Below are 17546 nucleotides of genomic sequence, written 5' to 3'. Positions count from 1 at the left end.
CTCAGCCCAAACACACACCAAGTGGGCTCCAGAAGTGGATTTCTGCACTATCTACACTTAGTTACTCATTTTCTGTAAACCTAGTTTACTAGTTTAGTATAAATAGCACTTTTTACTATTGTATTCATATCTTTAGATCATTTTGAGACTACCTTAGGATCACTTTTGATCTCTTGATCATGTTTTGGGGACTGGCCATGGACCTTCATCACTTGTGTATTTTCAACAGTGAAGTTTCTACACCTCATAGATTAAGGTGTGGAGCTCTGCTGTTCCTTATGAATTAATGTAAAGTACTATTGTTTCTCTATTCAATTCACACTTATTCTTGTTCTAAGATATTCACTCGTACTTTAACCTGATGGATGTGATGATCTATGACACTCATCATCATCTTCCCTTATGAACGCGTGCCTAACAACCACTTCCGTTTTATTTGCGAGAGCTTGAGTGTGTATCTCTTGGCCTCCTGGTTCACGATGCATGGTTGCCTCTCCTGACAATAGAGCCTTCCATTCCATGAGATCAGAGTCTTCGTGGTATAAGTTAGAATCAATTGGCAGCATTCTTGAGATCTGGAAAGTCTAAACCTTGTCTGTGGTATTCCGAGTAGGATCTGGGATGGGATGACTGTGACGTGCTTCAAACTCATGACTATTGGGCACAGTGACAGTGTGCAAAAGGATCAATGGATCTTATTCCGACACGATCGAGAACTGATAGCTGATTAGCCATGCAGGTAATCGTAGCGGACATGTTTTCACTGAGAGGACGGATGGTAGCCATTGACAACGGTGATCCACCAACATATAGCTTGCCATGGAAGAGAGTACGCATGATTGGATTAGGACAATAGGAAAGCAGAGGCTCAAAAGGAACAAAGCATCGCCACATGCTTATCTGAAATTCCCATCATGAATTGCATAAGTATCTCTATCCTATTTTATGTTTTATTTTGTTTTTAATTATCAAAAGCTCATAACCATTTGAATCCGCCTGACTGAGATTTACAAGATGATCATAGCTTGCTTCAAGCCAACAATCTCCGTGGGATCGATCCTTACTCACGTAAGGTATTACTTGGATGACCCAGTGCACTTGCTGGTTAGTTGTATCAGAGTTGTGTATCACAATTCTGTGCACCAAGTTTTTGGCGCCATTGCCGGGGATTGTTCGAGTTTGGATGACTAACGGTTCATCTTGTTGCTTAGATTAGGTATTTTTCTTTTTATTTTGTTCTTCAAAATTTTTAAGAACGAATTCTAGAGTTTCAGAACATCACAAAAGCTAGTTGATTCCCATCAATTTGGCTGTTGTATGTAATATCCTGCTGAAGCTTTGCTAGCCATGTCTAATCTTTTTAGACTGAAGCTTTAGACTAACATTGCATGATTCCTGGAATTCATATTAAAAATTTTGAATCTCTTTATTTTCTTTTTCAAAAAAAAAAAATTCAAAAAAATACAAAAAAATTTATAAAATCAAAAATTTTTTTGTGTTTCTTGTTGAGTCTAGTGTCAAATTTTAAGTTTGGTGTCAATTGCATGTTTTTATTTTTCTAGCACTTTTTGAAAATTCATGCATTATGTTCTTCATGATCTTCAAGTTGTTCTTGATGATTGCCTTGGTTTGATCTTGTGATTTTCTTGTTTTGAGTCTTTTCTTGTTTTTCATATGCATTTTTAATCTGTTAGTGTCTAAGCATTAAAAACTTTTAAGTTTGGTGTCTTGCATGTGTTTCTTTTCTTAAAAATTTTTCAAAAATATGTTTTTGATGTTCATCATGATCTTCAAAGTGTTCTTGGTGTTCATCTTGACATTCAAAGTGTTCTTGCATGTTTTCTTTGTTTTGATCTTAATTTTTTATGTCTTGAGTAAATTTGTTGTTTTTCTCTTTCCTCATTAAAAATTCAAAAATAAAAAAAAATATCTTTCCCTTATTTCTCTCATAAATTTCGAAATTTTGGGTTGACTTAGTCAAAGTTTTTTAAAATTTCGTTGTTCTCGTTAAGTCAAATCAAAATTTCAATTTAAAAAAAATATCTTTCCAAATCTTTTTCAAAAATCAAATCTTTTTCATTTTTCTTCTTAAAATTTTCGAAAATTTTAAAAATTGATTTTCAAAATCTTTTTCTTATTTTTATTTCATATTTTCAAAAACCTTGCTAACAATTAAGGATTTGATTCAAAATATTTTAAGTTTGTTACTTTCTTGTTAAGAAAGGTTCAATCTTTAAATTCTAGAATCATATCTTTTAGTTTCTTGTTAGTCAAGTCATCAATTTTTAAAAATCAAATATTTTTCAATCAAATCTTTTTCAATCATCTCCTTTTAAATTGTGATTTCAAAATCTTTTTTCCAACTTCTTATCTTTTCAAAATTTATTTTCAAATCTTTTTCAACTAATTACTATTTCTTATCTTTTTCAAAACCACCTAACCACTTTTCAACTTCCAATTTTCGAAAATTACTAATCACTTTTTCAAAAATCTTTTTAATTAACTAATTGTTTTAAATTCTAATTTTATTTTATTTCTCTTTTTCGAATTTTCCTCTCTCTCATCTCTTTCTATTTATTTATTTATTTACTAACACTTCTCTCCTTTTTAAAATTCAAACCCTCTTTCCCTCTCTGTGTTCGAATTCTCTTTATTTTCTCTCTACCTCATTCTTCTCTTCTTCTCTTCTTCTACTCACACAAAGGAATCTCTATACTGTGACATAGAGGATTCCTCTTCTTTTCTGTTCCTTTTTTTTCACATGAGCAGGAAAAGGAATAAAAATATTCTTGTTGAAGCTGATCCTGAACCTGAAAGGACTCTGCAGAGGAAGCTAAGAGAAGCTAAAGCACAACACTTCAGAAAAAAGCTTACAGAAATTTTTGAAAAAGAAGCAGACATGGCTGAACCCAACAACAATGCAAGGAAGATGTTGGGAGACTATGCTGCACCAACTTCCAATTTCTATGGAAGAAGCATCTCAATTCCTGCCATTGGAGCAAACAACTTTGAGCTTAAGCCTCAATTAGTTTCTCTAATGCAGCAGAATTGCAAGTTTCATGGACTTCCATCAGAAGATCCTCATCAGTTCTTATTTGAATTTTTGCAGATCTGTGATACTGTTAAGACCAATGGGGTTGATCCCGAGGTCTATAGACTTACGCTTTTCCCCTTTGCTGTAAGAGACAAAGCTAGGACATGGATGGACTCACAACCTAGAGAAACTCTGAACTCTTGGGACAAGCTGGTCAATGTTTTCTTGACCAAATTCTTTCCACCTCAAAAGATGAGTAAGCTCAGAGTGGACGTCCAAACCTTCAGACAGAAGGAAGGTGAATCCCTCTATGAAGCTTGGGAAAGATACAAGCAATTAACCAAAATGTGTTCTTCTGACATGTTTCCAGAATGGAGCATTATATGTATATTCTATGATGGTCTGTCTGAGTTATCCAATATGTTATTGGACCACTCTGCTGGTGGATCTCTTCATTTGAAAATGCCTGCAGAAGCCCAGGAACTTATTGAGATTGTTGTAAATAACCAGTTCATGTACACTTCTGAGAGAAATCCTGTGAATAATGGGGTGACTCAGAAGAAAGGAGTTCTTGAGATTGATACTCTGAATGCCATATTGGCTTAGAACAAAATATTGACTCAGTAAGTCAATATGATTTCTCGGAGTCTGACTGGATTGCAAGCTAAAGACGCCTCCTCTGAAGGAGAAGCTTATGACCCTGAGAATCCTGTAATGGAAGAGGTGAATTACATGGGAGAATCCTATGGAAACACCTATAATCCTTCATGGAGGAATCACCCAAATTTCTCATGGAAGGATCAACAGAAGCCTCAACAAGGCTTCAATAACAATAATGGTGGGAGAAATAGGTTTGGCAATAGCAAGCCTTTCCCATCATCTTCTCAGTAACAGGCAAAAAATTCTGAGCAGAGCCTCTCTAGCTTAGCAAACATAGTCTCTGATCTATCTAAGACCACCCTCAGTTTCATGACTGAGGCACGGTCCTCCATAAGAAATTTGGAGGCACAAGTGGGTCATCTGAGTAAAAGAATTACTGAAACTCCTCCTAGTACTCTCCCAAGCAATACAGAAGAGAATCCAAAAAGAGAGTGCAAGACCATTAATATAACCAAGATGGCCGAACCTATAGAAGAGGAGGAGGACGTGATTCACAGTAAGGAAGACCTCATGGGACGTCCACTGGACTACAAGGAGTCCCCTATTGAGGAATCACAGGAATCTGAGGCTCATATAGAGACCATAAAGATTTCACTGAACTTACTATTACCATTCATGAGCTTTGACAAATATTCTTCCTCTAAAGAAGATGAAAATGTTACTGAAGAGCAAGTTGCTCAATATATAGAAGCAATCATGAAGCTGAATGCCAAATTATTTGGTAATGAGACTAGGGAGGATGAACCTCTATTGCTCATTAATGAACTAAGTGCATTGGTTCAGCTGAAGTTACCTCAAAAGAAAAAGGATCCCAGAAGGTTCCTAATTCTTTGCACCATAGGTACCATGACCTTTGAGAAGGCCCTGTATGACCTAGGGTCAAGTGTAAACCTCATGCCACTCTCTCTAATGGAGAAACTGAAGGTTGTAGTAGGCTTAGAGAAGGGGGGTTGAATCTATGCCTACTTTTTAAGTTGCTGTTTTGACCTTTTTAGTGGAAGTTACAAATCTGATTCTGTTTGATCTCAGCAGCGGAAATTTATGAGACAATTTATTTTTGTCTCATGAATAACAGAAAACAGAACATGACAGAGAAGAAAAGGCTTACACCAGCATATATCCTGGTTCGGTTGCTTTGTGCTATGCAACCTACATCCAGTCTCCTCCACAAATATGGAAGAATTTCACTATAGTTAACAGTATTACATACACCAATTTCACACTCAAGTTCTAACCTAACTTGACATTGGCTATGCTAACACCTAACTATTTACTCTTAGTGCTAACCCAACTAAGAAAGGGATACCTTTCAGGTACAAGATACAAGACACTTAACCAACCTAAAGAAATCTGAAAATAACTCTAGGCTTTTCTCTCAAGTGTATCTCTCAGCCTTTTCACTCATGGCTTTTTCTTAAGCTTTCTCACTTTGCCTTTTCTCTCAAGAAATTACAGAAAGATAAGCTTAGAAAAGTACATTACAATCAGAAAAACATGAAGGAGATTGACTTCACCAACAGCCTCTGTGCTATGCGAAAAACCAGATTAGCAAGCCTCTGATTCAGTTCTTCATACTGGCGGAATGCACCTTTGATTAGGTTACACTGTCCAGTTAGTTGAACTTCTTCAAAAAGCTCTCTCAGAACAAACACCTCAAGTTCACTGGTTATCTCTCCTTCCCTTGAATGAACAGCAAGCTCCTTTTTTATCTTCATGCACGTTCCTTGGTTCTTCATCCAAGGTCAACACCTTGAGCCTTGAGCTTCACCAACTCACAGATTCACTTTTTCATTTTTAACATCAAAGAGTAACCTTTGCTTCTGACTTTTCCAACTTGATCGAAAGCCATGAAGAAGTAACCGAACTTGTTTTCCAATGGTCAACCAAATCTGAACCCTTGAATACCAACTTGGTCCCCAAGTCTTGATTAAGACCGTAGATACACAGCAGAATAGGGCAGAGAACAACTTTCCCTTCAAGGCCATTTTCGGATAGAGCAGAGAGTAGGAAAGAAAGGATGAAGATCTGATGCATGCAAGATGATATGATTTACCTTTCTCAAGCTTGATTTAGCTTGGGATTTCTGTTTTAGCTTCTGTGCTTCAAGCTTCAATTCTCTCTCTCTTGCTTCTTTGGTTAATGGCTTATGGAAGAAGCTTTTCTTCTCTTTCTCTTTCTTGCTTTTTCTGAAATCTTGATGTGACTTGATTAGAAGGAAGAAGAGCTTTGCTTTTAGTTAAGCAAGAGAGAGGGAATTTCAATTCTGAAACCATTTCGGGCTTGGATCGGGTATTAGTATGCATGGCCCGATTTAATTTCTTTGGTTTCTTCCTTTGCTTTTGCTTGGGCTCTTTATTTTGCTTTTTAGCCCAATATTCTTTGCTGAATGCCTTTTATTCCATTTGGGCTATTAACATTTGGCCTGCAACAATAAATAATTAGTTAATAAGTAGATATAATTAATCAACACTAATTATTTATTTTGCTCAAAAATAATGTTTGTCATCATTAATTAATTTAGTTAATTTCTTAACTCAACAATCTCCCCCTTGATGACAAACATGATTTAAGCAATAATCAAAAGGAAATAAGTTTGAGTTAGGTTTAGAAAACTCCCTTTGATTTTTGGCATTTGCTTTTATGTTGCTCCCCCTTTCTTTTTCAAGATTAGCTCCCCCTGGATTTATGCTTTCCTCTTTGTTCCTATTTATGCATTGTACTTAAAGAAAGCACAATAAAGAGCTATACACATTTATCTTGTCTAAGAGATATCAAATGAGCAGCATCACATAATCAGCCCAACATTTATTAAATGTTAGCAGCAAAAGGATTCATCTTGTGAGATCAAATTTTAGTGCAGCAATTAGACAAAAATTCGAAAGAACTACTAGTAGCTGCATCAACATCAAAAAATACCATAATACCATCATTACTCCCCCTTTTGTCATCAAGGGTGGACAACTCAAAGGATCAACAAAAAACATCAATGCAAATCCTGCAAGGAAAGGTTAGATAGTAGTGCAAAAGTTCTAACTAAACCAACAAAAGTGCAGCAGTATTTAGAGTTATTACAGTCATCCAAAAAAAAGTTCAACAGATGCAGAATAAATAAAATTCATGAGACAAAACGAGAGCAGCAGCAGCAGTCTTCATGAGACAAATTTTAGGCATCAGAACCATCTCCTTCCGAGGCATCATTCTCTTCAACATCAGTGGCAATGTCTTCATCATTGTTAAGGTTATCAATGAAGGTCATGAGCACAGCCACCCTATCCCTTGATTTCTTCAGAAAGTTCTCATGCTTGCTAGCTAACTTCCTTTGTTCCTTGCTCATGGCAATCATGTGATTTGATTGAGATACAAACTCTTGAGCTACATCCTTGACCACATTCAGCAGAGTGGATTTCTTCCCAGTGGAAATGGAAGTACCCTCGGTGGAAGGAGCAGGAGAATCCTCAGGGACATAGTCCTCATCTTCATCATCTAGGACGACTCTTTCAGATCTAGTGGGTCCTTTGTTCTGTTTCACTGAACCACCCCCCTTTAGGTATGAATGTCTATTTTCATATTTCTCATTGGTCAAGTCAACACCAAAATGCTCAAATATGCAAGTTAGAAACATGCCATAAGGAAGTGCTTTATCTTTTGTACTTCGAACAGAATCAAACATGTATCTAGCCATCAAGTATGCAAAAGAGATTTCTGTTTTTGTAATAAGGGCATATAAAACAAGTGTGTCAGTGTAAGAAACCCTTTGATATGAACCACTTTGAGGAATCAAAATGTGGTTGACAATGCGGTGTAATTGAGCACGTTCATATCCTAGGGCTTTGTGAGTGGGTGTGATGCCATCAATTAAAGAAACATGTTCACAAATGTGAGCCAATGCATCAAGATAAGAAATTCCAACACCTTCATCCCACTTAACCGAAGTGTAAGCACAAGGCCCAACATCAGTATACTTCAATGCATCACTGACAGTTTCATTATTTAAAAAGATGTCTCTGCCCTTAACATAAGAATGCACACTTCCTTCATGATAAGTCATGTTCGCATAAAATTCTTTGACCAACTGAGGATATACAGGTTTTTTGATGTCAAAAAGGTGATTCCAGTCTAAAAATTCCAAGTTTTCAACAAAAGGAAAACCTTTCTTTTTCAAATCAGGTAAATCAGCCAGAAAAGATGGACATAGAGTACGATACTTAATAACTCCCTCATAGAAATCGTGGTTCATGGCAGATTTGAAACGATGGGGGTTAAAGTCAGAGTGAGATGTCATATAGTGTGATTTGTGAGCAAAAGGATCAACTTCTGGTTCTCTAACAGATGAGAGAGGAACTCGAGCTTTACCTCTTTGAGAACGTGATGGAACAGACCTAGATTTTGGTTGTGTGGACTCAGGTGGAGGTTATGGTGCTGCAGGTCGCTTTCCTTTGGATGAACTCGGTTTCGATGAACCTGGCTTGGATGGTGTGACTTTCGGTGGTGGCGTTGGCTTGGCAGAGGCAGGGAACCTTGGAGTATTTTTGGTTCGAGCCATGGGGTCACAGCGAGGAGGAGAGGTAGGAGGAGAAGGAGAAGGGGTAAAGGTTCGGTCTTGAGAACGAGTGGAAGGCTTTGTGGGTAGTTTGTAAATCTTCTCACGAGGAGCCCTTTTTGCAATGACTTTCTTCCTCATTTTGGTTAAAATGATGCTTTTGATGAAAGGGAGATAGTGGTGTGAGAGGGAAGAAACCGAAGGGTTGAGGAGAAGTTATGGAGGGAAGAGAGGGAGTGTTGGTAACCGTACCCAAAAGCAATTTTCCAAAACCATGCAACTGCATCATCATTTGAAAAGACTTGACAAGACATGACCTCATAAAAGAGAAGATCTTATTTGATTTTTAAAATTAAAACAGGAAATTAATTTTAAATTTTGAATGGCAATCAGAATTAAATTGAAATTCATTTTGGACCAAAATCAAAAATTAAAACAAGACCTTTGTTCGGGCCACAAACAAACTTTTAATGAAAACTTTAACACACAAGTAAGAATGTAACATTCACATTGGGCCCAGATGTGGTTTGAAATCAATGAAACACATTTGGACCACTCTTGATCTGAATATTGAGGTTGGCCCAGATTGAGATTTACTTGAAACAAGTCCAGATCACACTGACTTGATGGAAACGTTCATCACTTGCCCAGAATTGTCTCATGCCTGTTTATGAGACAAAAAAAGCTCCAGCAAATACATCAGTATTTTTCAAACAAGGAATCATAACTCAAAATTCCTAGACAAGTCCTAAGCATGCAGAATCTATCCTCAGCTAATGGTTTAGTAAAAATATCTGCTAATTGCTCTTCTGATTTAACAAATTGAATGCAAATATCCCCCTTTTGGACATGTTCTCTTATTGAGTGAAATTTCACTTCAATATGCTTAGTCCTAGAGTGCAAAACTGGATTTTTAGAAATATTGATGGCACTCATATTATCACACATTAAGGGAATATTTTCAGCATTTAATTTGTAATCAGCAAGCTGTGTTTTTAACCATAAAAGCTGAGAACAACAAGAAGAAGCAGCTATATACTCAGCCTCTGCAGTGGATAGGGCCACTGTTGGTTGCTTCTTACTTGACCAAACATTTAAGGACTTTCCAAGGAAGCAACATAAACCAGAAGTGCTCCTTCTATCAACTCTGTCACCAGCAAAGTCTGCATCACAATAACCAACTGCAGAAAAATCATCAGTCTTAGGATACCAAAGACCAAAGTTGGATGTGCCATGAACATATCTAATGATCCTTTTAACCGCAGAAAGATGTGACTCCTTAGGTTTGGATTGGAACCTTGAACACAATCCAACACTTTGCACAATGTTTGATTATGGATTTTCGAATAATAATAAATAATAAACAGAAAATAAAGATAATTAAAATAGGATAGAAATACTTATGTAAATTAATGGTGGGAATTTCAGATAGGCGTGTGGAGATACTGTGCCCTTTCTTTTTCTACTTTCCTACTTCTTCCTTCCAGTTCTTTCATTCCTTCCTATGGCAAGCTGTATGTAGGGCATCACTGTTGTCAATGGATGCATCCCATCCTCTCAGTGAAAAAGGTCCAAATGCTCTGTCACAGCACGGCTAATCATCTGTCGATTCTCAATCAGGTTGGGATAGAATCCCTTGATTCTTTTGCGTCTGTCACTAATGCCCAGCCTTCAGGAGTTTGAAGCTCGTCACAGTCATTCAATCCCAGAATCCTAATCGGAATACCACAAACAAGGTTTAGACTTTTCAGATTCTCATGAATGCCGCCATCAATCTAGCTTATACCACGAAGATTCTGTTTAAGGAATCTAAGAGATACGCGCCCGGCCTAAGGTAGAACGGAAGTGGTTGTCAATCACGCGCGTTCATAGGTGAGAATGATGATGAGTGTCACGGATCATCACATTCATCAAGTTGAAGTGCAACGAATATCTTATAATAGGAATAAAGAGAATTGAATAGGAAATAGTAGTAATTGCATTAAAACTTGAGGTACAATAGAGCTCCACACCCTTAATCTATGGTGTGTAGAAACTCCACCGTTGAAAATACATAAGTGAAAGGTTCAGGCATGGCCGAATGGCCAGCCCCCCAAAACGTGATCAATAGTCGCCTCAGATGAAGAATAAAATAAAACTGGGACCAAAGATGTCTAATACAATAGTAAATTATCCTATTTATACTAGACAAGCTACTAGGGTTTACATGAGTAAGTAATTGATGCATAAATCCACTTCCGGGGCTCACTTGGTGTATGTTTGGGTTGAGCTTGATCCATCCACGAGATGAGGCTTCTCTTGGAGTTAAACGCCAAGTTGTAATGTGTTTTGGGCGTTCAACTCCGGGTCGTGACGTGTTTCTGGCGTTTTACTCTAGACAGCAACATGAAACTAGTGTTGAGCGCCAGTTTACGTCATCAATTCTCGAATAAAGTATGAACTATTATATATTGCTGGAAAGCTCTGGATGTCTACTTTCTAACACCATTAAGAGCGTGCCATTTGGAGTTCTATAGCTCCAGAAAATCTATTTCGAGTGCAGGGAGGTCAGATTACAACAGCATCAGCAGTCCTTTGTCAGCCTCCTATCAGAATTTTGCTCAAGTCCCTCAATTTCAGCCAGAAATTACCTGAAATCACAGAAAAACACACAAACTAATAGTAAAGTCCAGAAATGTGAATTTAACATAAAAACTAATGAAAACATCCCTAAAAGTAGCTTGAACTTACTAAAAACTACCTAAAAACAATGCCAAAAAGCGTATAAATTATCCGCTCATCACTTTGCTTCAGCGAATATGGGCCAAGCTGATAGGTTCAATTCATTTTGATACTCCTAACAAATCTCCTACCTCAAATAAGATGATTTGATCATTGATTGAGAGGATTTCCTTTCTTTTGGTCAAATTCTCTTCTCTTTATGATTAGGAGGTTCTAGGCCTTGGAATGGGCTATTCATGGCATGTTATCTGTGTCATTTAGAGTTCATTACCAAGGACATATGTATGTATGTGTATATGTATGTATGTATGTATGTATGTATGTATGTATGTATGTGTTTAGTTGAAGAAAAGCCTAATATAAAAACAGTTAGATTTTATGATCTCTTACAAATTGTGGCAAAACCATTGTAAGAAGGTTGCATTTATTTTGGATTATCTTGTACTATATGTTAGAATGTTATTAAGGTTAAGGCAAGTGAAAATCTTTTAAGCAGTGAGCTATACTAATATAAATGAACTAGATTTTAGAATAGACAAAATTCTTAAAAAATGTTATGATGTTAAGAAGTTAGGGTTAAGTACGATTTTGGTTCATAAGGTATTTGAAAATTTTTTCGTTTCTAACCTTTTTTTGCATACAAAATCGTCCCTAAGATCCAACTTGGTTTTAAAATCGTCCTTTGGAAAATTATACCCTTACCTCACCATATCACCATCTCACTCACCTGTCCCTTTTGATCCTGCTTTGCTTCTTGGCTTCTCCTCTCCCTCTTCCCCTCTCTTCTTTCTTTCTCTCTTTTCCAAAGATATCACAAAGAAAACAAAGACAAACAACAAATTTTAACCTCAACCTCAACATCTCTAACAACCAGTTCAGTAGCTACCTTCATTGGAACTACTCTCTAACAATGGAAGTTTCAAAATAGAACCCAAAAATAAGGAAACAGCGAACAACAATAGAAGTTTTAAATTAACAAGTAGAAATAAAGCAAAAATGAACAAAAAAAATTGCATTCCAAAGAAAAACATAATTGATGCCCCTTTCCCTTTCCTTTCCCCTTCTTCTTCTTCTTCCCCCTTCTTCCCTTCTACATTCTTTCTTCATCCGTTTTCTTTTTTTTTTTCATTTTATGATTTTTTTTAGTTAGGGATAATTTGGGAATAGAATTTAAAATTTTGGTAAAAAGGATGATTTTAAAACTAAATTAAATCTTAGGGACGATTTTGTATGCAAGAAAATGTTGGGGACGAAAAAATTTTCAGCCTATACCTTAAGGACCAAAATCGTACTTAACCCAAGAAGTTATCTTCCAAATTACGACGAAAATAAAAAAATTGATTATTTCTCAAATGGTTGCATGTTATATTACAAAGAACATGAAAATCTTACAGTTTACAAATTTTGCAAAATAACAGAGGCAGAGAAAGAGATTGAAAGTTAAAAAATGAAGGACAAAGAGAATTTCATTGACATAAAAGATTTCATGCCTCCATCAGTTTAGCCCCGCATGTGACATAACATCGTGAAAATAGGAAAGATAATATATTATGACTTATCTATTGGACGGTGAGACATGCTTGCACTTTGATCAAATGTATTCGAATTTTAATATGGATTCATAATAAATTCTAACTTTGAAAATCCATATTCTTGTTGATCCATTGTTCTTAATTACTCCATACAATTTGCCTCTAAAAATATGAATAAAAGATCTCTACTTTGATGGTAATCAGTGGCTAAGAGAAGGGGAGTTGAATCTTAGGCCCTTTTTGCTGACCGTTACTTTCTGTCCTTTGATTTGACTTTAGGAGATTTTTCTTCTTTTTGTCTCGTAACTAGTCAAGAGACATTTTCTTTTTACCTCGTAACCAGTCAGGAGACATTTTTCAATTTTATCTTCTGTACAACATAATTAGAAATGGAGTAGAAGATAGAGAAAATCACACCAAGAAGTATCCTGGTTCAGCTGCTAAGTGCAATGCAGCCTACATCCAGTCTCCATCACAACAATGATGGAATTTCACTATAATCATCTTGATTACATACACCAATTCTCCCTAGGAACTACCCTTCCTATCCGGGACAAGTTCAAAATCTATCCCCAATCCTGAACTTGACTTGGTCACCTACCAAGCTTTCAATAGCTAAGTGCTAACCCAGCTTACAAGCGGAATCTCACAGAATCATGATGCACAACACATAGATGTACAAAGGACCTCTAGGACACCTATGACTTTTTCTTTAATTTTGTACACTCTGTCTTTTTCCACTTATTGGCTTTTTCTTACAAACCTCATTGTTTGCCTTTTTCACCATGAGACTCAAGATAGACAAAACTTAAAGAAAATACAAAATAGAAAACATTGAAGGAGAAGAAGTTTTGTTAGCTTGGGTAGCTATGAGAACTCTGTGCTTACTCTCCTTGTCTCAAGCCTTGGCCATTCACCCTTATTATAGAAGTGGAAGCTTCCAAGGTTGAAACGGTTCAACCGAGCCAACTTCTTCTTCTTCAACATCAAAACCGGTTCGAACAGAGAGAAGAGAGAGGGAACCGAAAGCAAAACCAACATGCAATTACCTCTCTCTCATCGCTTCTCATCAAGCTTCATCAATCTGAGCCTTCCATCTTGACTTGGTCCCCAAGAAGGATTTTTGACCCATGATGAACACTTGATCCTTGTCAGCTCTATCTGCTCCACTTTTGCTTCCTCCTCCACGTAGTTACAGTAGCTACCTTCTGTGATGGATGAACAAAAAGTAGAAACGAGTCATACCACTGGGATCTTCTTCTCTGACCGAATAGGATTGCTTCCATTTGTAGGCATGGAGATCTTGAGGCTTCTTCACCACATCTTGCCCTTAGTGGTAAAGATCTCAGTTATGCCAACTGTAGATCTTCTTTTTGCAAGGGCCATCATCACCTTGGCAGCTTGCTTCTTCTAGCTTCTGTTCTTCTTCTTCTGATAGCTTATTCTTTCTTCCATCTTTTTTTTATGGATGTGACCGAAAACTAGAGAGAGAAGAGAGAGAAGGGTAAAAAAGATTTCAATGGAATTGATGAATAAAATTAAAAGAAATTAATTTCCCATTCCCCATGCTTAGTAACGTGTGAGAGCCACAAAAGCCATCAAATTAATTTTGAAATTTCTCTCTCCTATTACCAATGCAACAAAGGCAAGTTAATTAAATTTGAATTCTATTCACAGAGGGGAGTGGGTATCCGTGGAAACCAGTATTTTGTTATATCATTAGGGTAATGATCCATCAACCCGCTAGTTCTTTTTATGAAGCACAAACGGGAGAATTTATCCTGGAAGCAGAAGAACTACTAAAGCTGCGCGAAACTATCACAAGAGTTTATGTACAAAGAACGGGCAAACCTGTATGGCTTGTATCCGAAGACATGGAAAGGGATGCTTTTATGTCAGCAGCAGAAGCTCAAGCCCACGGAATTGTTGATCTTGTCGCGGTTGCGAATTAGCAGCAATGATTCCACGCAAATGCACGATTTTCTATTTTTTTTATTCGTTTGGAAATTTCCGGAAAAGCTAATCATAGGTTCTTCTCCCCATCGGAACAATAGGGCCGTTATGCTCATTATTAAACTTGTTGAAGAGATCAAATAGAACCAAGATAGATCTTTTTGATCAGAGGTTGAATCGATCATCAGAAGAAGAATTAGGCCAAAAATTAGGATACATTCTGGGAAAATAAGACTTCCATCAAATAGAAGCAAATGAAAGGCTTTCATAAAAATTCTCGTAGAATCGAGAATGAAGTTTTCATTCTGTACATGTCAGATCATGAATTAGTAACTGCATCCAATCTCCAAAAAATCCCAATTGTTTCGAATTTTCTCTTTTTTTTGTAATGGAATATTTTTCGGGGTCACAATTTGTATCGATTAAACAAATCGTTGGAATTCCCAAAGTGATACATTCTCTAAGAGCAGTATACTCCTCTTGCTGATCAATGATTATGACAATATCGGGTAAGCCAGTCATATATTTAATGCCACCCAGATAGGTTTCCAAGTGCAATAACTGTCTCTTCAAAATAGCAGTATCTTTTTTTGGCAAACTATGGATTCTGCCCGTTTTTTGTTCTGTTCTCAAGGACCTGAACTTATGAAGTCTCGTTTTTGTAGTATACCAATAGGTTAACATACCGCCGAGCCATTTTTTTATTAACATAATGACACCGAGCTCTTGTTGTAGCCCGTGCTATTAAATCCGCAACTTTATTTTTTGTGCCAACAATTAAAAATTGTTTCCCCTTACTTGCTGCATCAAAAACCAAATCACAAGCTTCTGATAAAAAGCGAGCAGTTCTTGTAAGATTTAGAATATGAATACCCTTATGTTTTGTGGATATATAAGGTGCCATTCTGGGATTCCATTTTCTAGTACCATGGCCAAAATGAACTCCTGCTTCCATCTGGCTCGTAGATGTTCAGCCTCCAATGCAGAAACTTACTTTCACAGATAGACTAGCAAGCAAGGTCCTCAGCACTTACTATGACCTCGTCCCTTCTTGCTTCCCTGCTGAGGAGGTTGGAATAAACTGTAGAAAGGGAATATAAAAATATTCCTATAGAATCTTGAGGAACGGGAGGATTTAATCATAAATATTGACTAATTCTTACGAAGTACAAATCAAAAAGAAGTCTAAAAAAAAAGATAAATTTCATCTATATCGAATTTGAATATCAGAATAGTAGATATAGTTCTGATTCAATGGGTTAGGTCCACTTACTTTTTTTTAATGTTTCAAAATTTTATTATTGGAATAATCGAAAATAGCAATATAAAGAAGATATCATTATTCATTAAATAAAAAAAAGAGACTGATAAAAATGTTCTACTTTAAAAATAGACTAAGTACTAAATAGACTAAGTAGAAATTGTTTACTAAAATTTGATTATCATTCATTAGAATGATAACAATAGTTTATTACAATTCAGAATTCTATTTTCTACTGAAATTAGACTCTTAGTTTTTTTTTTCGCCATACCCCCTTTTTTTACTTGTGATTAGAATCGCATTAAGATGTTTTTTTATAATTATGTCGGAACTGTAGAATTTATTAGAAATATATTCCGCTATTGAAAAATGTTTCCACCCATTTTATTTACTTTCTTTCATCTATATCGGATATCCAGATTTTGTCGAATCTGAAATAATTGTATTATTTCTATATTCGCAATTCAATATACATAGATAGATACCATATATCTATATCTTTTTTAAAGCCCCTTACTTCTATAATCTTTTTCATACAATTTGTAATACTCGAAGGGTTGATTTTTTTTTCGTCTTAGTTTTTACCTTTCCGAAGGAAAACACGAGAATCTTTCATTATGATCTGGATTGGGTCTTTCTCTTTCTTTTAGTTAGTAATTGGGATATTCTTTTGATTATTTCGAATAAAATAGAAATTTGATAGAGATATTGAATTGATAATTACTTTTTAGAATTTATTCTGTATATAAATTGAGAATTCTTTATTTTATAGTTTATCATTTCTTCACATGTACCTGCAGTAGCGTTCAAGTAATGCCCTTTGATTTCACCAGTTTCGGCCTGGGATTTAAAAATTGCTTCGGCACAAAATAAGAAATGGTCTCTCCAACGCATAAATGGTTGAGAATTCACATTTTCATCATCTTTGGTAAAATCAAGTCGACCGCGAAGACATTCATAAACTGCTCTACCGTAATTCTTCGCGGATAACCCCAATTTTGGTTTAATAGTACATCCCAATAGGGGGCGACCATACTTGTTTAATTTATCTCTTTCAACTTGGATGCCATGAGGCGGACATTGGAAAGTTTTAATATAAGAGATAGGGATTCGCAAATCTTCCAGACGTAGGGCACGAAGGGCCTTGAACCCAAATACATTACCTACAATGGAAGTAAACATGTTAGTAACAGAACCTTCCTCAAAAAGGTCTAAAGGATAAGCTACATAGGCAATATATTGATTTTCTTCGCCAGCAACTGGCTCGATGTTGTAGCATCGTCCTTTGTAACGATCAAGACTGGTAAGCCCATCGGTCCAAACAGTTGTCCATGTACCAGTAGAAGATTCGGTAGCTACCGCGGTACCCGCTTCTTCTGGAGGAACTCCAGGTTGAGGAGTTACTCGGAATGTTGCTAAGATATCAGTATCTTTCGTTTTATACTCAGGAGTATAATAAGTCAATTTATAATCTTTAACACCAACTTTGAACCCAACACTTGCTTTAGTCTCTGTTTGTGGTGACATAAATCCCTCCCTACAACTCATGAATTAAGAATTATCGCAACAACCAGATCTACTCGACACTACTATACTTAGTAGTTAACGAAACCTTTCACTTCACAAGAATCTTTCAAAAAATGATCAACTAATATTATCAATCAATCCGAATAGTTTGTTATTAAACAATAGTATTTGATTTGCCAAATACATCATTATTGTATACTCTTTCATATGTATGGTGCAACCCAATCCTTGGTTTTTCCCAATCTCTTATCCTTTTTCTTCCCTTTGTGAAAAATTTAGCAGAACTTAAAAGATTTTTTTTTCTTTTTCCAAATAAAA

General features: G+C 36.2%; 1 non-coding gene across 1 annotated transcript; it reads right to left on the bottom strand.

Annotated features, from left to right (window-relative positions):
• Window positions 1-3292: 3292 nt before the first annotated feature.
• Window positions 3293-3396, bottom strand: LOC112719543 (small nucleolar RNA R71). The gene has a single exon (XR_003161841.1). It is a non-coding gene; the product is annotated as a small nucleolar RNA R71 (small nucleolar RNA).
• Window positions 3397-17546: the final 14150 nt, after the last annotated feature.

Source organism: Arachis hypogaea, chromosome 10 (assembly GCF_003086295.3).
Source record: "Arachis hypogaea cultivar Tifrunner chromosome 10, arahy.Tifrunner.gnm2.J5K5, whole genome shotgun sequence".
In the NCBI taxonomy this organism is placed as follows: Eukaryota; Viridiplantae; Streptophyta; class Magnoliopsida; order Fabales; family Fabaceae; genus Arachis; species Arachis hypogaea.
Note: the sequence above shows the minus strand (reverse complement) of the source record. Positions and strands in the feature narration are given on the sequence as shown.